At 43.8% G+C, this 13,098-nt stretch overlaps 1 protein-coding gene and 1 pseudogene across 20 annotated transcripts in view; both read right to left on the bottom strand.

The window, feature by feature from the left end:
- The window catches only part of LOC103345346 (endogenous retrovirus group K member 11 Pol protein), a 68,686-nt gene that overhangs the window by 34,237 nt on the left and 21,351 nt on the right, over positions 1 to 13,098 (bottom strand). For 18 of the 20 annotated variants that reach the window (XR_011378684.1, XM_051835615.2, XM_051835611.2 and 15 more), the window contains one exon: positions 3,741 to 3,803. The exons of the other annotated variants lie outside the window; for them this stretch is intronic. The gene's annotated coding sequence lies outside the window, so the exon portion shown is untranslated. The remainder of the gene's footprint in view (positions 1 to 3,740; positions 3,804 to 13,098) is intronic. 20 annotated transcript variants of the gene reach the window in all.
- On the bottom strand, positions 5,653 to 6,525 carry ORYCUNV1R-PS1646 (vomeronasal 1 receptor oryCunV1R-ps1646 pseudogene; annotated as a pseudogene).

Genomic DNA, 13,098 nt, shown 5'->3' with positions numbered 1-13,098 from the left:
ACCCTGAGAATAGAAAAAAAAAAATTTGCCTATCTTACTGTTCCCAAGGTTTTTTTCTTTTAATAAGAGCAGGCTAGACAGGATTATGATTCTGGCCTTCTGATGGTTTTTGTCCCTGCCCTCTGATAGATTGTTAGCTGTTATTATTCTGCTCATCTGTGGAGAATCCCACAGGAATCTTAAAAAGAGTCATGGATCACCTACCTGAAAAGGAGATGAACTGTGGAAACTCCACAGTAAAGCATTGAGAAGTTACCACTAGCCACAAAATAAAAGTAAAATGGAGTTATAAGTCAGGAGCTGAGGCAATGCCTAATGGCTGTTAAGGAGACACTGCTAATCATATCAGGCAGACATCTCTGGTCAGTCAGATAACAGTGTGCTATGGACAATACCCTCCTACCCACACTGACTGGACTGTTCAAACATAAGTAAGGCAGGAACAGTACTGACTGGACTGTTCAACTGCAAGCAAGGAGGAAACAGCATTGATTTGACAACAAGTCAGAGATGGCAAGCTGGAGTACTGTCAGAAAATTAGGATAAAATGGGGAGCCCTTGCATCACTTTCCATCCTCTCGGGGATCATGACCTGGTGTGTGTGAACCTCTGGGTCTCCACACACCTGGAGCTGAAGAGGCAGCCTGCTACTCTGCATGGAGTATGAGACCTGAGCCTGGATCAAGGTGCAACTATTTTAAATTAGGCCTCCATCTTGTAACTTGGGCCTGACCAGGCCCTGAACCCTGAGCCAGAAGCTCCTTAAAGTAAATAAATGAACTCCCCTTGTGATAAACTCTCCTAGCAACAGCTGATTGGCAGATAACAGAGAAATACCTAGAGTTCCTGGTGTCTTCTCAGGGCAGATAAGGTGATTGATAGCTACCTGAGACCCTGAAGTTTGGCACGTACACCCCATCAGCTCAGACCCTACGCTTTGGCCAATCAATTCAAAAGGCATCAACCCCAAAGCCATCCAACCACCTTTAGTAGGTCCATTCCCGCCACTGGATGCACTAATCAATTCTAAGAGATGTCCTTTGAATTTCCCGCAGGATGAGATGATTTGCTAAATGGTACCATGATGTATAGAATGTCTCTGAAAACCCTATAAAAACCCTGTTAACTGAAGGGTCGGAGCTTTCAATTCAGACCCACTGTGTCAGTGTTGATCGAGAGACCAGGCCTGGACCTGCAATAAAACTCATGTGCTTTACAGCGGTATCGGCTCCTTGGTGGTCTTTGGGGATGACTGAACTGGGCATAACAGGAGCAGGTAGTGGCACAAGCTGACCTGCAGAGCTGTCCCTGAGCTGTAACCCCACTGTCTGTGTGAGTGTGTGTGTGTGCATGGGCCCAGTGTGTGCAAACCTCTGATCTCCTTGCACTTGGAGCTGAAGTGCCAGCTCACTAGCCCCTTGCTAAGTGACACAAGATGACTACGGGATCAAAACTCCAGCTGAGATGACACCTCACCACTTTGCCTGGAGTCCTTATCAGCCTACTGCCAGGGTTGACCACAGAACCAGACCAGGCCTCTCAGCAGGGGAACTCTCCAACTTCTCTTCACCTTCCACTACAGTTTAGTTCACAGGTACCAGTGCAAAGAAACAACCTGATATGTGTTAAATATCCTCCAAGAACAAATCTGACTGAAACCTACATTTGTTCTCAGGAAAATAGACTTTTCTTCACCTTCCACTGCAGTTTAGTTCACAGGTTCCAAGGCAAATATGGAATAGGAGATAATCATCAAGAACATGAACATAAAACTCACTTGCTGGGACTGGCATTGTGGTACAGCACATTAAACTATCACTTATTATGCCTGCATCCCATATCAGAGTGCCAACTTGAATCCTACCTATGTTCTTTCTGATCCAATCTCCTAACTTGTGCCTAGGAATTAGCAGAAAATGGCCTGATTACTTGACTCCTTGCCACCCACATGAAATACTCAGATGGGGTTCCTAACCCCTGGCTTCAGTCTGGCCCAGGCCCAACTGTTGAAGCCATTTAGGGGAGGGAACCAGTGAATGGAAATCAATCTCTCTCTCTCTCTCTCTCTCTCTCTCTCTCTCTTCCTCCTCTATGTATGTGTATCTTCTTCCCTCTCACTCTGCCTTTCGGCAAAATAAATGAATCTCTAAAAAAATCTCCCTTCAGGATAAAGCATCTGGGGGATACTACACTTTAGGGGGAAATGGATTGATTTGTTCAGAGTACTCAAAGCAGCTTCTTTATATCCCAGTTCTTTCTCTGTTCACACTTACATTTTTATAGCATTTATTATGGCATCAGTGTGAGTTTTCATTCATTTTCTCATATCTAGTGTGTGGCCTATTAAAAAGAAGCCTTCTTGAATGAACAAACTGAACTATTTATTAAATGTTAATGTATAATCAGTCCATTTATAAATTAAGCTCAGACAACTTTGAAATGTTTATATTGTATATAAAATATATATGAATTTGCAATCTGCCTTTGAACTTGGTCATAAGCATCAGCATCCTTGTCTCCTTAATTTGTTGTGGGCAGTAAGAAGAATTCTGTCTGCTCGGTTTAAAGATCCCCATGCTTCTCAGTGTTCAGAGAGCTTTTCTACTGGTGACCTTCCACGTCTACCTGGTTTCTCTTTGTACCAAGCCTGGACTTGAGGATTGTGATTGCAGCTATGGATCCCAGCTCAAAACTCAAAATGCACCCACTGAAATATTTTCTGATTTCCTTTTTAGTTTCCTCTTCAAGCCAATGGATGTTTGACACTGTGTAGATTGACATCCACATATGTGTGACTTTTCCCATTTTTCTGGAATTAATTTCTATTTTTATTCTATTGGAGTTATGAAAGACAATGATATGACTCTGATTTTCTAAAAATTGTTGACACATATTTTCTGAATTAACAGATGATCCCACCTGGAGAATTTTTGACAGCTGTTGAGAAGAACACATGTTCTGCTGCTGTCAGTTAGAATGCTCTCTGTGTAACTATTAGGAAAAGTTAATTTACAGTCTTGTTCAAATCTACCACTCTTGAAAGTGGAGTATTGATATGTTCTGTTTGTTCCATTGCTGTTTATCCCTTCAGAGCTCTCAACATTTGCTTATATATTCTGGTGTTCTGAGGTTGGGTATGCGTGTTGTTCAACTAGAAAAGTACACAGAGGAACACTCAAGAATAGCAATAATATGGGAACAAAATGAGGAATTCAAAAAACACATAGAACAATGAAGAATCAATTTTCAAGATGTAGAAAATGGTGAATAAAAACAAAAAAAAATAGAAAACTTCTACTCCAAACAAACCTAATAAAAAAAAAAATTGTTCTGTAGAAATGGGATTGGACTTGCATGATCCTCAAACTCTGATACTTTTCCCTGGCACAAGTCCATGTCTTCTACTGAGAGTATCATCCCAGGATTTCTTCAGAGAGTGATCCATCCCACCTGTCAGTGCAAGTGGTAAGTGAGGATAGAACTAGCTCCTGCTGCAGGGGCAAGGGTCATGCTTGTTCTTCCTGCTGTGGCAGTGTTGGTGCATGAGGAGTTGGGGCTCAGGTGTGCACATTTTATGAGGGAATGCGCAGGCCCCAGGATTTAGCCCAGGCTGTGGACACAACATCTCTCTGTTCAGCACAAGGTACACCTGCTTCCACCTAGTGTAAGATGCCCAGGGGTGACCAAATTATGTCTCCCTCAAACACAGCCAGGAGGGAGGGAACCCAGGCCACACCCACCTTGAACATGGCTTCTGCACTCTGTCATCAGTGTCTTTAGTGAGAGAGGATGGCATCTGATTCCTATTTCAAAAAAAAATGACATTGCAACTCAACAAAATGGAATCAGGAATGTTATTGTTGTGAAAATGGGCAAATATAAGATACTGTACAAAATTAGTAAGTATTAACTGCACTTCTGAGAAAACATAACATGTTAATTTTTATGAGATGTGTATTTGGCCACTTTTTTCATATCAACTTTTTTTTAAGATCTGTGTTATTTGTTTGAAAGGCAGAGTTAGAAAAAGACAGGTAGAGACAGAGAGAAATCTTCATTGGCTGGTTCACTCCCCAAATGTCCACAATGGGCCAAGCTGGGCCAATCTGTATCCAGGAGCCAGGAGTTTCTTCCAGGTCCCCCATGTGGGTGCAGGGGCCCAAGTATTTGGGCCATCTTCTACTGCTTTCCCAGGCATATTAGCAGAGAGTTGGATGGGAAGTGGAGCACCCAGGACTTGAACCGGCACCCTTGTTGGATGCTGACATTACAGGCCAGGGTTTTAGCCTGCTGTACCACAGCTCTGGACCCTATTTGACCACTTTTAAAATGTACTGTTATTGTGGTCCTGGAAAAACAAAATATAGCTGATGAATTTTATAATCTTAAGCATTTCTAAGTGTATGGCTGAGTAGTGTTGAGTATATGCACATTGCTGTGGGACCAATATTCAGAACTGTTTTTCCTTATGAGACTGAAACTCTCTATCCATTGAATGAAAGCTTTTACAATTCCACCACCACCAACTCCCAGTAACTGCCATTCTACTTGCCATTGCCCAGACTACGGAGCCTTTAGGAAGTACAATGATATTTCAGGGTCACATAACTGAGAGGGTAGAGGGAACTATGTTGGAACTCAGTTCTGTCTCTGCAAAGCTGGGTCTTGATTGTACCTGGGCACTCCCTGGGGTTTTGGATTGAGCTATGTGGCATACATGTGTGTGATTATGGACATGACATGAGGCAGATGGAGGATGAGACTTTGGAGAGGTCTTTTCTGCTGAGGAATCCCATGAAAGAGGATCCCAAGAAATGAAATCAATTTCTTGATGAAAGTCTACAATAGAACCTGGAACTCAGGGTGTGTAAGCTTTCTTTGCTGAAGCCCCACTGGAGAAAGCCATCTGTTCTGCTCTTCTGTCCTGACTTTCCAGCAGCCCAGCCTCAAGAAATCCTGGATGTGAATACTTTATAACTCTGAGATATTGGCTCAGTTCTTGATATTGATACCTCAGGCATTTGGGCGGAAAGGACCCTATGGTGACATGGGTTGTCCCTAAGAAGGAAATTCTAGGCAAGGTCACCACTCTGATCCCACCTGGGCATTGCAACACTATTTCCCCTTTTGTGGGTATTTTTTGGAGCCTCATATAGGGTGATCTATCCCATATAGGAACAATTTATTGGAAGAGTTAAAATCTGGGTCAGCCTGTTAGGTCTACACTCTAGGTCATGTCAGGCAGAATGGGTAGAGGAATGTTGTGATGGCACTCATCTTTTATGTGAATCCTAAGCTAGAGAAATGTTCAGACAGAAATCTGTGCTTGACCTTGCTAACAGAAAGTTACCTGGAACAGAAACAGTATTGATAGCCAGATGGGGTTATGATACCTCCAGACCTGGCTTTAGAACCACTGCAGGGGTTGGTCCTAGGTGTGTAGTGATCTGTTTTGCGAGTGCAGGTCGGGTCTGAGGGGCCGGACATAGTGCGGGAGGAGGGTCAGAAGGTCCAAGGCTGGGCCATGCTGTAGAGTTGACCTGCGCCAGGGGTGTGAAGGAGACCACAGTGCCTGGGTCCCCATTTCGCACTCAGTCCGATGGCGGAGACCGAGTTGAGAGTCCTGGCTCAGGGAGAGCAGAACTGTGAGATTCAGGAGTCAGTGGCGAGAAGCACAAAGGAGCTGAAGGCTGGGAAAGATGAACTCACAAGCACAGAGGTGGGCACAAGCCACTGGCATGGATTTACAAAGGAGAAGCAGAAAGTCAAAATGGAAGAGAGAGAGTAGAACAAGATAAAGGAGCTCACAAGCATGAGGATGGTGTGTGTGGCCCTGGCCTCACAGTGGGGCCTGGGAGAGAGGCAGCTGCTGTGTAGGTGCTGCACGCACCGCTTGTGCCTGTGCAAGACGAGGACCATGGAGCCACTGGCCCAGACCATGAGGCTCAGATTTAGTGTATCAAAGGACAAGAACATGACTCTGTGCAGTCTACTTAAAAATGAGCTTAGAATGTGGGCAGAGCAGTAGCCAAAGTTTTGTCTCATCACACTTATGTTTTTGCTATTTAGCAACTGAGTCATCTTCAAAGGAACGATTGTATTTAGCAAGAGATGCAGGATCCAGAGGAGGCTACAGCAGAAACAAATGGACTTTGGGGATCTTGTTGTGATGTGCAGCTGAGAGTAACTGGAGCAAAATTTAGTGGCCTGGAAAACACTCAGGAGGCAGGTGGTGCTGAGGGAAACCCCCCTGCCCACCCTGTGTAGGTAGAAGACAACTTTACATCCAGCATCATCCAGAAAATACTTCCATCTGAAAGCTGCCATTGTCTGCATGATCCCTCTGGAGAAAAGCACTGTGGAGTAGGCTAAGACCAGCTGGTTGAGAATCAAGTCTGTGGACCTCACCTGATGTCAAGTGAACAGAATGAAGTTATAGAGACAAAGCAGAGCAGAGTTTCCCAAGATTCCAGCTCCCGTCTGAGTAAGGAGGATGCTCCCCATTCCCAAGTAAGCTGAACTCATCACTTCAGTTTCTGGGTGATGCTGATTTTAGCAGCTGTCAGAGAGGTGGGCAGAGGAAGGAAAAAGCAGTACCACGATCATACCTGGTAACTGTGTGGCTAAAGGAAGATGGTTTCGCACCCTCTGTGATATTTGTGCAAATGGGTGAAGGATTAATTAGTGAAGTGCTGTGTTACAGGCAATCTCTTTGTCTCTGTTAATCAGCTAACAGAGACACATCCACATAATGTGCAAAGTTCTTATTCTGATAGACAGTTGTTTTCAGAATTTGTTCATAAGATAAAAACAAAGATGTAAAAAATTGGAAAAATTCCCTTCCCTAAAATTGTAGAACTTTAAATGTGTTTATGTACTTGTTTATGAACAAAGGGGGGCTCATACAAGAAGTTATTAATGTATTTCCCAATAGCAGCTCACAGCAGCAGGAAGGGGAGGAGCAGGATAGAAACTGCACCGCATGAATTAATCCCATGCTGCTATTTTAATATTTCAACAAATGTAAATGTTTTATGTAATTATAAGACAATATTGAATAAAATATTTTAAAATATTAAAAAACCACTGCAGGAAGTTGAAAATGTACTTAATGGAGTCATACACTTCTCCCTGGGTGGTGGGCAATTTCACCACACTGACAATGAAGCCCAATGCTGATTCCCCTTGAGTGCAAGTTGTCGCTCCCCCTCTTCGTGGAGGAACGACACTAAACCCTGCCTAGGTTTCCTATCTGAGTCACGGCACCATTATGTCGCTCCCCCTCTTCATGGGGGAACGACACTAAGCCCTGCCTATCTCGGGCTGGAAATTTCGCCCTACATTCCCTCATTAGATGCCCTTCTCGACCACATCTAAAGCATATTCGTCCCCTCATGTTCTGTCTAAATTGTCGGGTTACAGCTACTGCAGCATGTGATCCAGAAGCTACATCATCCATGACATCCCTACACAAGTGCAGAGGGATGTTCATAACCATGGCCTGGTAATGGCCAATAAGACCTCCTGTTCCTATTCTTTAAAAACAAACAAAAAACCCAATTGCATAATTTGATGAAGATATAAAAATTCTCAGCTACATTTACAGTGTTGCTGGTAAAGTAAAATGATTCAACCACCACTGAAAACAGTTTGTTCTTCATTACATTGAAAATAAAATTTGTATATGATCTGATAATCTCAGTTCTTATTAAATATCTAAAAGCATTGAAAGTCCTATGTAAGTAAAGTATTAGCACTGTTCACCACAGCATATTGCACTGGAGCCGAGACTTCTAGTGTGGCCTGCACGCTCAGTGGAAAGTTAAGCAGGCACAGAAGAAAAGAAAATCCTGTGCCATGGATGAACAGCGAGGTTACTTTCCTAAGTGAAATTAGCCACAAATATCAGTCCCCCAAGGACAAATACTGTAAGATTCCAACTTATGAAGTATGTAGGGGACAGCGCTGTGGTACAGTAGTTTAACGCCTGCAGTGTCAGCAATGCCATATTGGTGCCTATTCGATTCCTGGCTGCTCCACTTCTGACCCAGCTCTCTGTTATGGCCTGGGAAAGCAGTAGAAGATGGCCCAAGTCCTTGTGCCCCTGAACCCATGTGGGAGACCCAGAGGAAGCTCCTGGCTTTTGGCTTTGGACTGGTGTAGTTCCGGCCATTGCAGCCATCTAGGGGGTGAACCATCAGACAGAAGACCTCTCTCTCTCTCTGTCTCTCCTCTCTCTGTGTAACTCTGACTTTCAAATAAAATAAATAAATCTTTAAAAAAATAAAATATGAGAAGCATAAATTAGAAGGGTAGTTATGGATGGTAGGAAGGGTATGCTATTCAGTAGAAATAGAATTTTTAGATGAAAAAAATCTTAGAAATCTTGTGTGTGTGTGTGTGTGTGTGTGTGTGTGTAGACACATGTATATGTCACTTACCTTAGAGTGACAACTGCCCTTGTGAGATACAGTAATCAAAGCTCTCTTCTACCTGACCCTGGATAAGAAAAGGGCTCCCTCTGTTGGTCTTTGGTCACTCTTCAGGTGCTTGTGAGTAGGGCTGGTGGCAGGCTATTCCCAAATGAAGTGGAGCTTCATGACTGGTGTCATCTAGGAATGTTGGGAAAGACCGCAATGCCGTATCTCTTTTCTCTCCCCAGCTTGGTCTCCTTAGTTACCATACTGTATTTCAGTGAGAATACAGGAAGATACAGCAGTCTCTGCTGAGTCTATGACAATGCAATTGTAATTGAATCCTATGAATGGATCCTCCTTTATAAGAAAATGGGCAGCCTCTCATATTGGCCTGAGACTTCTAAATGCATCCAACAATATTAGTTCCAGCTTTACTTATTTTATTTTTTTTAAGATTTATTGATTTATTTGAAAGTCAGAGTTACACAGAGAAAGGAGAGGCAGAGAGAGAGAGGTCTTCCATCTGATGGTTCACCCCCCAATTGGCTGCAATGGCCAGAATTGCGCCCATCCAAAACCAGGAGATAGGTGCTTTCTCCAGGTCTCCCACATGGGTGCAGGGGCACAAGGACTTGGGCCATCTTCTACTGCTTTCCAAGGCCATAGCAGAGGGCTGGATCAGAAGTGGAGCAGCCAGGTCTTGAACTGGCACCCATATGGAATGCTGGTGCTTCAGGCCAGGGCATTAACCCCCTGTGCCACAGTGCTGGTCTCTTCAGCTTTATTTTGGTAGGACCCTTGTCCAGGTATAGCAGGCCAGAGAATAATCAATAATGTCCTTCCAGCTGGTGCCACAGCTCACTAGGTTAATCCTCCCCCTGTGGTGCTGGTACTCCAGATTCTAGTCCTGGTTGGGGTGCCGGATTCTGTCCCAGTTGCTCCTCATCCAGTCTGGCTCTTTGCTGTGGCCTGTGAGGCAGTGGAGGATGGCCCAAGTGCTTGGGCCCTGCACCCACATGGGAGACCAGGAGGAAGTACCTGGCTCCTGGCTTCAGATCGCCACAGTGTGCCAGCCATAGTGGCCATTTGGGTGGTGAACCAATGGAAGGAAGACCTTTCTCTCTGTCTCTCTCCCTCTCACACTGTCTATAACTCTCTCTCTGTCTCCCTCTCACACTGTCTATAACTCTCTCTCTGTCTCTCTCTCTCACTGTCCAACTCTGCCTGGCAAAAAATAATAATAAAATAAAAAATAAATAAATTAATAAATAAAATGATGTCTTTCCAACATTTACATTAACATTTCTTTCTCCATGAAAGGTTTCCCTACAGAGAAGCAACATGAAAGACTTGATTTTTCTCTTCTATATCATGGAGTTGCTAAGGAAATAATTTCCTCATTAACCATTGGAGTGATTGCAGTGAATTTAAGTGAGTGGTGAACACAGGAGATGGAGCTGAGTGAAGGCAGAAGTTCACAGTGCAGTGAGGAGACAGAAACTTCTGCAGTGAGCACAATCAGTGTTAGAGGTACTGGGAGAGGCTGAGCAGCACTGAGTGAGGGATAAATGAGAGGGTTGGATAGAAGAGCAAGAGGAAATTATTAATTTGTGGTCACCATTTTATACTTAAAAATTTTTTTCTGGGATACACTGGAATATTTGGATAAATTATTTTTTTCTCTTTCAATATTTTGCTTATATTTTCAGTTTCTATTCAATGATAATCAATTCCATAAAAAGTTGAGTTACTATGAATCAAAGCACAATTACAAAACACATATATAATCCAAAATAGAAGGACAGTATTTAGATATGAAGCAAAATCACGTTCATTCACACACACAGTGGACTCAGATCTGGTCAACCTGGTTGCTCATAGGAAGGTTTGTAAAGATGGTAAAATGTGACTGTGGAGAATAAGATTTCTGCCAAAGCACCCTTGGAGAAGACATTTTCTTCCTAGTACAGAGTGTGGCTGCAGGGACTAAGTATAGTTTATGGCCCACTAACAAGAAGAGCATTGAGCCTTGTGGGAATGTTGGCTTCCCAAAGACATGCAGCTGCTTCCCTAGACATGTTTATCTAATATGTCTTGCTAAACATGTTTCAGAGAAACCTTAGAGTTAGATGAGCACATGCATGAGCTGTACAATATGCGGCTGTAATCCTTATCAATAAAGAAAACACACTGGTTAGTCCGGCGGCACTTTTCAGAGGAACAGTTCCCATGTCCTGTCTCTCCTTTCACTTGCACACCCCAACATCTGGTGCCCAAACAAGGACCCTTGGCACAACACACAGGGGGTGGCTCACCACACCTGGCAAGGGTACAGAAACATTGCTCATCTCTTCAAGATCCTGGTGAGTCATAAAGATGGAGAATTCCCTGTACTTGGGCAATGGAAATACAAAGCTAGGCTGCTTTATCTCCTTTAGAAAGAGGGACACTCTTTTTTTTTTTATTTCACAGGTAGAGTTATAGACCATGAGAGAGAGAGAGAGAGAGAGAGAGAGAGAGAGAGAGAAATGTCTTCCTTTCATTGGTTCACTCCCCAAATGGCCACCACAGCTGGCGCTGCACCAATCCATAGCCAGGAGCCAGGTGCTTCCTCCTGGTCTCCCATGCAGGTGCAGGGGCCTAGCACTTGGGCCATCCTCCACTTCCCTCCTGGGCCACAGCAGAGAGCTGGACTGGAAGAGGAGCAACCTGGACTAGAACCCAGTGCTCATATTGGATGCTGGCACTGCAGGCAGAGGATTAGCCAAGTGAGCCACGGTGCTGGCTCCAAGAGGGACACTCTTTACCAAAAAGTAATTGGATGCTTGCTGTAAAAAATTAATAGTTGCTATCTTTGGAACCCTGATGAAGGTATTTTAAAAGTAACTGATTGTTGGGTAGGCACTGTGGTGTAATGGGTAAAGCCACCACCTGCAGTGCTAGCATCCTGTATGGGCACTGGTTGAAGTCCTGGTTGCTCCACTTCTGATCCAGCTCTCTGCTATGCCCTGTTATGGCAGTAAGAAGATGGTCCAAGTCCTTGGGCCCCTGCACCCATGTGGGAGACCCGGAAGAAGTTCCTAGCTCCTGGCTTCAAATCAGCACAACTCTGGCCAATTTGTCCAACTGGGGAGTGAACCAGTAGATGGAAGACCTTTTTCTCTTTCTCTCATCTCTCCTTCTCTCTCTGTATAACTCTGACTTTGAAATAAATAAATAAATCTAAAAAAAAGTAACAGAGAAAGTTGGTCAAAAGTAACATCAGGAGCCTTGAGCTCCTCTTCTGTTTTTGCACATGTGATATCTCTGCTGGGATGCCATTAGTAAGGTTACAATTCCCTTGGCCACTGTCCCCGGCCAGGAAGGTCGGTCAATGGGCTTGCCCCACTGTGTCACAGAGAGACCTCTGCACTCTCAGCATCTGCTGTTGTGGTGGTGATATCTGAGTCCCCTTCAGGTGTGTCAGTGTTGCTAGGTACGCTTCTGCAAGCCAAGGAGCAAGGGGAATCACCAGTGTTAACTGTTTGTCCTTTAGCTTGACCCCAAAATGCAGCTCCCTGGCATGAACATCTTCCTTATAATGTTTCTAGAGGGTTAAAAAAGGGTTTAACGGAGTACAAGATACAGAGTTCTTATACAGTGGGCATACTGGAGGGAATTGGAGAAGGATGTGAGATGGTGCCATGGAACTGGAAAACTTTAGTTAAAATCTTGATTACTCCAGCCCAGTACACTGTTTGGGCTCAGGAATACAGAATGGGCTTCTGTACAAGCCATAGATTAACTAAATAACAATGTCCCTGCCACTTTTGAGTAGTTGTGAAGAAAGGATCTTGGTCGACAAGTTGCTTATCCTTGAAGGAAGGTTTATGCAAAAAGTTCTAACATTAATTAAAACCATGGAAAAAGATTCTTGATGATAAAGACCTGTCCACTTCCTTTTCTTCAGTCCATCAGGGGCTGACTGAGGGCTATATGTCCTTTGTGGATAGGCTAGAAAAAGCTATTGGACATCAGGCAGATAATCAGGAAGTGGCAAAATATTACTAAAACAAATGGCTTATGAAAATGAAAATCAGGATTAAAAAATGTTTTAAAAGCTGTTGTCTCCAAAACCTGAAACTACAATGGCAGAAATGATTAAATTATTTCAAAGAGTACAGACTGAAACTTACAAAACTAATTTACTGGTTGCTGCCCTTAAACATCCTGATAAAATAAAAATACTTTGGCTATGGGAAGCAAGGTCATTTTATTATTTCTTTTTCTTTCACTTTTTTAAAAATATTTATTTATTTACTTGAAAGGCAGAGTTACAGAGAGGCAGAGGGAGAGAGAGACAGAGAGAGAGGAAGAGAGAGCTTCCATTTGCTGGTTCATTCCCTAGATGGCTGCAATGGCTGCTGCTGCGCTGATCCAAATCCAGGAGCCAGCAGCTTCTTCTGAGTCTCCCAAGTGGGTGCAGGAGCCCAAGGACTTGGGCCATCCTCTACTGCTTTCCCAGGCCATAGCAGAGAGCTGGACTGGAAGAGGAGCAGCTGGGACTAGAACCAGCACCCTTGGCGCAGCTATGGCCATTGCAGCCATCTGAGGAGTCAATCAGTGGATGGAAGACCTCTTTCTCTCTCGCTCTCCTCTCTCTGTGTAACTCTGACTTTCAAATAAATAAATACCTAAATAA

This window comes from Oryctolagus cuniculus, chromosome 1 (genome assembly GCF_964237555.1).
Source record: "Oryctolagus cuniculus chromosome 1, mOryCun1.1, whole genome shotgun sequence".
In the NCBI taxonomy this organism is placed as follows: Eukaryota; Metazoa; Chordata; class Mammalia; order Lagomorpha; family Leporidae; genus Oryctolagus; species Oryctolagus cuniculus.
The sequence above is the reverse complement of the archived record's forward strand: the minus strand, read 5'-3'. Positions and strand labels throughout refer to the sequence as shown.